General features: G+C 53.2%; 1 long non-coding RNA gene across 1 annotated transcript; it reads right to left on the bottom strand.

Moving 5' to 3' along the window:
* Positions 1-1,022: 1,022 nt before the first annotated feature.
* LOC129041368 (uncharacterized) lies at positions 1,023-7,140 on the bottom strand. Its single transcript, XR_008503848.1, has 2 exons — positions 6,937-7,140; positions 1,023-6,488 (listed from the first exon to the last, which is right to left on the bottom strand). It is a non-coding gene; the product is annotated as an uncharacterized LOC129041368 (long non-coding RNA).

Raw genomic sequence — 7,140 nt, 5'->3', positions numbered from 1 at the left:
AAGTAGCAAAGCTTCCAGACTTGCGTGAACAGAAAAGAAACGTCAATTTGAAAGAAAACATTTATTTATTTACTTCCTCTACAGTTTTCCTGACTGCTACATTTCATAAGAAGGGATTGTTTATGAGGGTCAAGGAGCTGGAGGCCTGGGGAGGAGCTGGTGTTTTTGTTCAAGTCTGAGGGTCCTGGAGCTGGAGCCCAGGGGAGGAGCCGGTGCTACCACTGATGTCTTAGGGTCGTGGAGCTGAAGATCCCAGAGGAGCCGGTGCTGCTATTCTAGCTTGAGTTTCATGGAGCTGGAGACCCAGGGAGAAGATGGTGCTGCTGTTCTAATTTAAGGATCGTGAAACAGAAGACCCAGAAAGGAGCTGGTGCTGCCGCTGCTCAAATCTGAGGGTGTTGGAGCTGGAGACTTGGGGTGGAGATGGTGCTGCCTTTGAAGTCTGAGAGTCATTGAGCTGGAGGTCCAGGAGGGAGCTGGTGCTGCTGTTCTAGGGTGAGGGTCTTGGAGCTGCAGACCCAGGGAGGAGCAATGTTGGTGTAGTTCGAGGGTCAGGAAGCTGGCGACCCAGGGAAGAGAGGTCTTGTTCTAGTTTCAGGGTCGTGGAGCTGCAGACCCACGGAGAAGCAATGCTGTTGTAGTTCGAGGGTCAGGAAGCTGGCGACTCAGGGAGGAGAGGTCTTGTTCTAGTTTGAGGGTCATCAAGCTACAGGCCCAGGCAGGAGCAATGTTGTTGTAATTCAAGGGTCTGGAAGCTGGCGACACCGGGAGGAGAAGTCTTGTTCTAGTTTGAGGGTCGTGGAGCTGCCGACCCAGGGAGGAGCAATTTCGTTGTAGTTCGAGGGTCAGGAAGCTGGCGACCCAGGGAGGAGAGGTCTTGTTCTTATTTGAGGGTCATGGAGCTGCAGACCTAGGCAGGAGCAATGTTGTTGTAATTCGAGGGTCTAGAAGCTAGAGACCCAGGGAGGAGAGGTCTTGTTGGAGTTTGAGGGTCATGGACCTGCAGACCCAGGCAGGAGCAATGTTGTAGTTCAAGGGTCAGGAAGCTGGCGACTCAGGGAGGAGAGGTTTTTTCTAGTTTGAGGGTCGTGGAGCTGTAGTCCGAGGCAGGAGCAATGTTGTAGTTCAAGGGTCAGGAAGCTGGTGACTCAGGGAGGAGAGATCTTGTTCTAGTTTCAGGGTCGTGGAGCTGCAGACTCAGGCAGGAGCAATGTTGTTGTAATTCGAGGGTCAGGAAGCTGGTGACTCAGGGAAGAGAGGTTTAGTTCTAGTTTGAGGGTCCTGGAGCTGCAGACCCAGGCAAGAGCAATGTTGTTATAGTTCGAGGGTCAGGAAGCTGGTGACTCAGGGAAGAGAGGTTTAGTTCTAGTTTGAGGGTCATGGAGCTGCAGACCCAGGGAGGAGCAATTTTGTTGTAGTTTGAGGGTCAGGAAGCTGGCAACCCAGGGAGGAGTGGTCTTGTTTGAGTTTGAGGGTCGTGGAGCTGCAGATACAGGCAGGTGCAATGTTGTTTTAGTTTGAGGGTCCGGAAGCTGGCGAACCAGGGAAAATAGGTCTTGTTCTATTTGAGGGTCGTCGAGCTACAGATCCAGGGAGGAGCAGTGTTGTAGTTCGAGTCTGGAAGCTGGCGACCCAGGGAGGAGAGGTCTCGTTGTTATTTGAGGGTCGTGGAGCTGCAGACCTAGGCAGGAGCAATGTTGCTGTAATTTGAGAGTCCGGAAGCTGGAGACCCAGGGAGGAGAGGTCTTGTTGTAGTTTGAGAGTCGTGGAGCTGCAGACCCACGGAGGAGCAATGTTGGTGTAGTTTGAGGGTCAGGAAGCTGGCGACTCAGGGAGGAGAGGTTTTTTCTAGTTTGAGGATCATGGAGCTGTAGTCCGAGGCAGGAGCAATGTTGTAGTTCAAGGGTCAGGAAGCTGGTGACTCAGGGAGGAGAGATCTTGTTTTAGTTTCAGGGTCGTGGAGCTGCAGACCCAGGCAGGAGCAATGTTGTAATTCGAGGGTCTGGAAGCTGGTGACACAGGGAGCAGAGGTTTAGTTCTAGTTTGAGGGTCATGGAGCTGCCGACCCAGGGAGGAGCAATTTTGTTGTAGTTTGAGGGTCAGGAAGCTGGCAACACAGGGAGCAGAGGTTTTGTTCTAGTTTGAGGGTCATGGAGCTGCAGACCCAGGCAGGAGCAATGTTGTTATAGTTTGAGGGTCAGGAAGCTGGTGACTCAGGGAGGAGAGGTCTTGTTTGAGTTTGAGGGTCGTGGAGCTGCGGACCCAGGCAGGAGCAATGTTGTTTTAGTTTGAGGGTCCAGAAGCTGGTGAACCAGGGGAAAGAGGTCTTGTTCTAGCTGAGGGTCATCGAGCTACAGATCCAGGGAGGAGCAATGTTGTAGTTCGAGTCTGGAAGCTGGCGACCCAGGGAGGAGAGGTCTTGTTGTAGTTTGAGGGTTGTGGAGCTGCAGACCCAGGCAGGAGCAATGTTGTTGTAGTTCAAGGGTCAGGAAGCTGGAGACCCAGGGAGGAGAGGTCTTGTTCTTATTTGAGGGTCATGGAGCTGCAGACTCAGGCAGGAGCAATGTTGTTGTAATTTGAGGGTCCGGAAGCTGGAGACCCAGGGAGGAGAGGTCTTGTTGTAGTGTGAGGGTCGTGGAGCAGCAGACCCAGGGAGGAGCAATGTTGTGGTTCTAGGGTCAGGAAGCTGGCAACCCAGGGAGGAGAGGTCTTGTTCTAGTTTGAGGATCATGGAGCCACAGACCCAGGGAGGAACAATGTTGTTGTAGTTCGAGGGTCCTGGAGCTGCAGACCCAGGGAGGAGCCATGTTGTTTTGAGTGTCCTGGAGCTGGAGATCCACGGAGGAGTTGGTGCTGCCTTTCAAGTCTGAGAGTCATTGAGCTGGAGATCCAATGTTGCTGTTCTAGTCTGAGGGTAGTGAAGTTGGAGACCCAAGGAGGAGTGGGTGCTGCTGTTCATGCCTGAGTGTTGTGGAGCTGGAGAACCAGAGAGGAGTTTAAGGGTAGTGGCGCTGGAGATCCTGGGAAGAGCCAGTGCTGTTGTTTAAATCTGTGGATCCTGGAGCTGGAGCCCTAGGCAGTAGCTGGTGGTGTTGTTTTTCAAATCTGAGGTCATGGGGCTTGAGGTACAGGGAGGAGCCGCTGCTGCTGTTCAAGTCTGAGGGTTGTGTAGCTGAAGAGCGGGGAGGAGGTAGTCTTGCTGTCTAGTATGAGGGTGGTGGAGCTGTAGACCTGGGGAGGAGCCGATGCTGCTGTGTAGTTTGAGGGTCATGGAACTGGAGACCTAGGGAGGAGCCAGTGCTACCGCCATTTAAGTCAGAAGGTTGTGGATCTGGAGTTTTGGGGAACAGCCCGTGCTGCTGTTTAACTGTGGAGAGGATCCTGTGTGTCAGTTGAAGTTTGAAGGTTTGGGAGCTGGAGACCCAGGGAGGAGCCGGTGCTGCGGTTCTAGTTTGAGGGTAGTGGAGCTGGAGATCCCGGGAAGAGCCGGTGCTGTCATTTAAATCTGTGGGTCCTGGAGCTGGAACCCTCGTGGGGAGCTGGTTCTACCATTTATGTCTTAGGGTCGTGGAGCTGGAAATCCAGGGAGGCAGCGGTGCTGCTGTTCTAGTTTAAGGATCATGAAGCTGGAGACCTGGATAGCAGGTGGTGCTACCATTATTCAAATCTGAGGGTCATGGAGCCAGAGCCTTGGGGAGTTGCCGGTGCTGCCTCTCAAGTCTGAGAGTTGTTGAGCTGGAGATCCAGGGAGGAGCCTGTGTTGCTGTTGTCGTTTGAGGGTCATGGAGCTGGAGACTCAGGGAGGAGGGGTGCTGTTCTAGTCTGAGGGGTGTGGAGCTGGAGACACAGGGAGGAGCTGGTGATCCTGTTGTTTAAGGCTGAGGGTTGTGGAGCTGGAGACCCAGGGAGGAGCTGGTGCTGCTGTTGTTTAAGGCTGAGGGTTGTGGAGCTGGAGACCTGGGGGTGGCTGGTGTTGCTGTTGTTCAAGTCAGAGGGTCATGGGGCTTGAGGTACAGGGAAGAGCCCGTGCTGCTGTTGCAGGTTGAGGGTCATGGAGCTGGAAACCTAGGGAGGAGCCACTGCTGCTGTTGAAGTCTGAGGGTCCTGTAGCTGGAGAGCGGGGAGGAGGTAGTCTTGGTGTCTAGTGTGAGGGTGGTGGAGCTGTAGACATGGGGAGGAGCCGGTGCTGCTGTGTAGTTTGAGGGTCACGGAACTGGAGACCTAGGGAGGAGCCGGTGCTACCGCCATTTAAGTCAGAGGGTCATGGATCTGGAGCTTTGGGGAACGGCCCATGCTGCTGTTTAACTGTGGGGAGGATCCGGTGTGTCAGTTGAAGTTTGAGGGTTTGGGAGCTGGAGACCCAGGGAGGAGCCAGTGATGCCATTCTATTTTGAGGGTCATGGATCTGGAGACCAGGGGAGAGGCTGGTACTGATGTTGTAGTTTGAGGGTCATGGAACTGGAGATGGGGAGGAGCCGGTGCTGCTGCTGTTCATGTCTGAGTGTTGTAGAGCTGAAGCCCCAGGGAGAAGTCCATACTACGGCTTTTTAAGTCTGAGGGTCGTGGAGCCTGAGACCTGGGGAGGGGCCAGTGCTGCTGTTCAAATGGCTCCTTCCTGGGTCTCCAGCTCCATGACCTTCAAACTAGGACAGCAGCAGCAGATCCTCCCGGGGTCTTCCAGCTCCATGACCCTCACACTAGAACAGCAGCACCGGCTCCACCCTGGGTCTCCAGATCCACGACTCTCAAACTAGAACAGCAGCACTGACTCCTCCCTGGGTCTCCAGGTCTACAACCCTCAGACTCGAGGAGCTGGAGACCTGGGGAAGAGCCAGGGCTGCTTTTCTACTTTGAGGGTTGTGGAGTTGGAGACCCAGGGTGCAGCAGCTGCTGCTATTCTAGTTTGAGGGCCTTGGAGCCAGAAACTTTGTGAGGAGCCAGTGCTGCTTTTCAAATCTGAGAGTCGTTGAGCTGGAGACCCAGGGAGGAACCAGTGTTGCTATTCTAGCCTGAGGGTAGTGAAGCTGGAGACCCAAGAAGGAGCCGATGCTGCTGTTCTAGTTTGAGGTTAGTGGAGCTGGAGGTCACGGGAAGAGCCGGTGCTGCTTTTTAAATCTGTGGGTCCTCGAGCTGGAGCCCTGGAGGGGAGCTGGTGTTGCTGTTGTTCAAGTCTGAGGGTAATGGGGCTTGAGGTAAAGGGAGGAGCCACTACTGTTCAAGTCTGAGGGTCGTGTAGCTGGAGAGCAGGGAGGAGGTAGGTCTTGGTGTCTAGTGTGAGGGTCGTGGAGCCTGAGACCTGGGGAGGAGCCGGTGCTACCGCCACTTAAGTCAGAGGTTCGTAGATCTGGAGCTTTGGGGGACAGCCCATGCTGCTGTTTAGCTGTGGAGAGAATCCAGTGTGTCAATCGAAGTTTGAGGGTTTGGGAGCTGGAGACCCAGGAGGGAGCCTATGATGCCATTGTATTTTGAGGGTCGTGTATCTGGAGACCTGGGGAGAGGCCGGTACTGCTGTTGTAGTTTGAGGGTCATGGAAGTGGAGACAAGGGTGGGAGCCGGTGCTGCTGCTGTTCATGTCTGAGGATTGTAGAGCTGGAGATCCACGGAAGAACCGGTGTTGCTGTTCTAGCCTGAGGGTAGTGAAGTTGGAGACCCAAGGAGGAGCTGGTACTATTGTTCGTGTCTGAGGATTGTGGAGCCGGAGAACCAGAGAGGAGCCGGTGCTGCTGATCTAGTTTGAGGGCCGCGGAGCTGGAGATCCCGGGAAGAGCCAGTGCTGCCGTTCAAATTTGTGGGTCTTGGAGTTGGAGTGCTGGGGTGACCCGGTTCTTTCATTCATGTCTTAGGGTCATGGAGCTGGAAACCCAGGGAGGCAGCGTTGCTGCTGTTCTAGTTTAAGGATAGTGAAGCTGGAGACCTGGAAAGGAGCTGGTGTTACCACTGTTCAAATCTGACGGTCATGGAGCTGGAGCCTTGGGGAGGTGCCGGTGCTGCCTCTCAAGTCTGTGAGTTGTTGAGCTGGAGATTCAGGGAGGAGCCAGTGTTGCTGTTGTTGTTGGAGGATTGTGGAGCTGGAGGCTGAAGAGGAGCTGATGTTGCAGTTCAAGTTTGATGGTCGTGGAGCTGGAGACCTAGGGAGGGGCTGGTGCTACCACTGTGTAAGTTGAGGGTTGTGGAGCTGGTGGCCCCGGGGAAGAGCCAGTGCTATAGTTAAAGTTTCAGGGAGCTGGAGACCCAGGGAGTAGCTGGTGCTGCTGTTCTAGTTTGAGGTTTGTGGAGCTGGAGCCTTGGTTGGGAGCCGGTGCCACCTCCCAAGTCTGAGAGTCATTGAGCTGGAGATCCACCAGGGAGCTGGTGCTGCTGTTGTAGTTTGAGGATCGTGGAGCTGGAGACCCGGGGTGGAGCTGGTGCTGCAGTTGGAGTTTGAGGGTCAGGGAGCTGGAGATCTGGAGAGGAGCCAGTGCTGTTGTTTAAGTCTGAGGGTCATGGAGCTAAACATGGAGCCAAAGTTGGGGAAGTAGAGAGAGAGAGTTACAGGATGACCCTGGAAACGGTGATGTAGCTGTAGCCCAAGCAAGCTAAGCTTGGGAACTTCTCAATGCTAGTGATGAGTGCATTCTTTTTCCTCTTACACAGTTTTGGATTTGTTTTCTGTCTCATGAGACAGAAAGTTCCTGATTAATACCTTTAGGAATTGAAAAAGCTTAAAAAAACTAAAGGATGTTGGTAATAATAATAATAGGAATTAAACCATGATTATCCTGGCTGACAGAGACAAAATCACACACACACAATATATATCTTTCAATCAGTTAGTAAAATAAAAAATAAATGGAAAAATAGACCCAAACAAAGATATAAAAAGTTGTTTCATGGAGAAGCAATGGAGGACAGAGATTAATCTGAGAGTTGCTATTAATGGAGAAACTGATAACTTACCATTTTTCCCGTGAGGTTTTTGTGTAGAATGATATTGTGTGAGTTCTGGCAGCTGAGTCACTTCACACAGCCTGGTGATGCAGTAGGTGTCACAGAAGGACCCTCTCCCAGTTGGTCCTGCCTCTCTGCTACGGTGAGTGCAGCCTCTGATCCCCAACAGCTGAATGTGTCTTGAGACCAGGCCCATGAGCACAAGGGTTTCCA

Source organism: Pongo pygmaeus, chromosome 6 (assembly GCF_028885625.2).
Source record: "Pongo pygmaeus isolate AG05252 chromosome 6, NHGRI_mPonPyg2-v2.0_pri, whole genome shotgun sequence".
Classification (NCBI taxonomy): Eukaryota; Metazoa; Chordata; class Mammalia; order Primates; family Hominidae; genus Pongo; species Pongo pygmaeus.
This window is presented reverse-complemented; position numbering and strand designations above follow the sequence as displayed.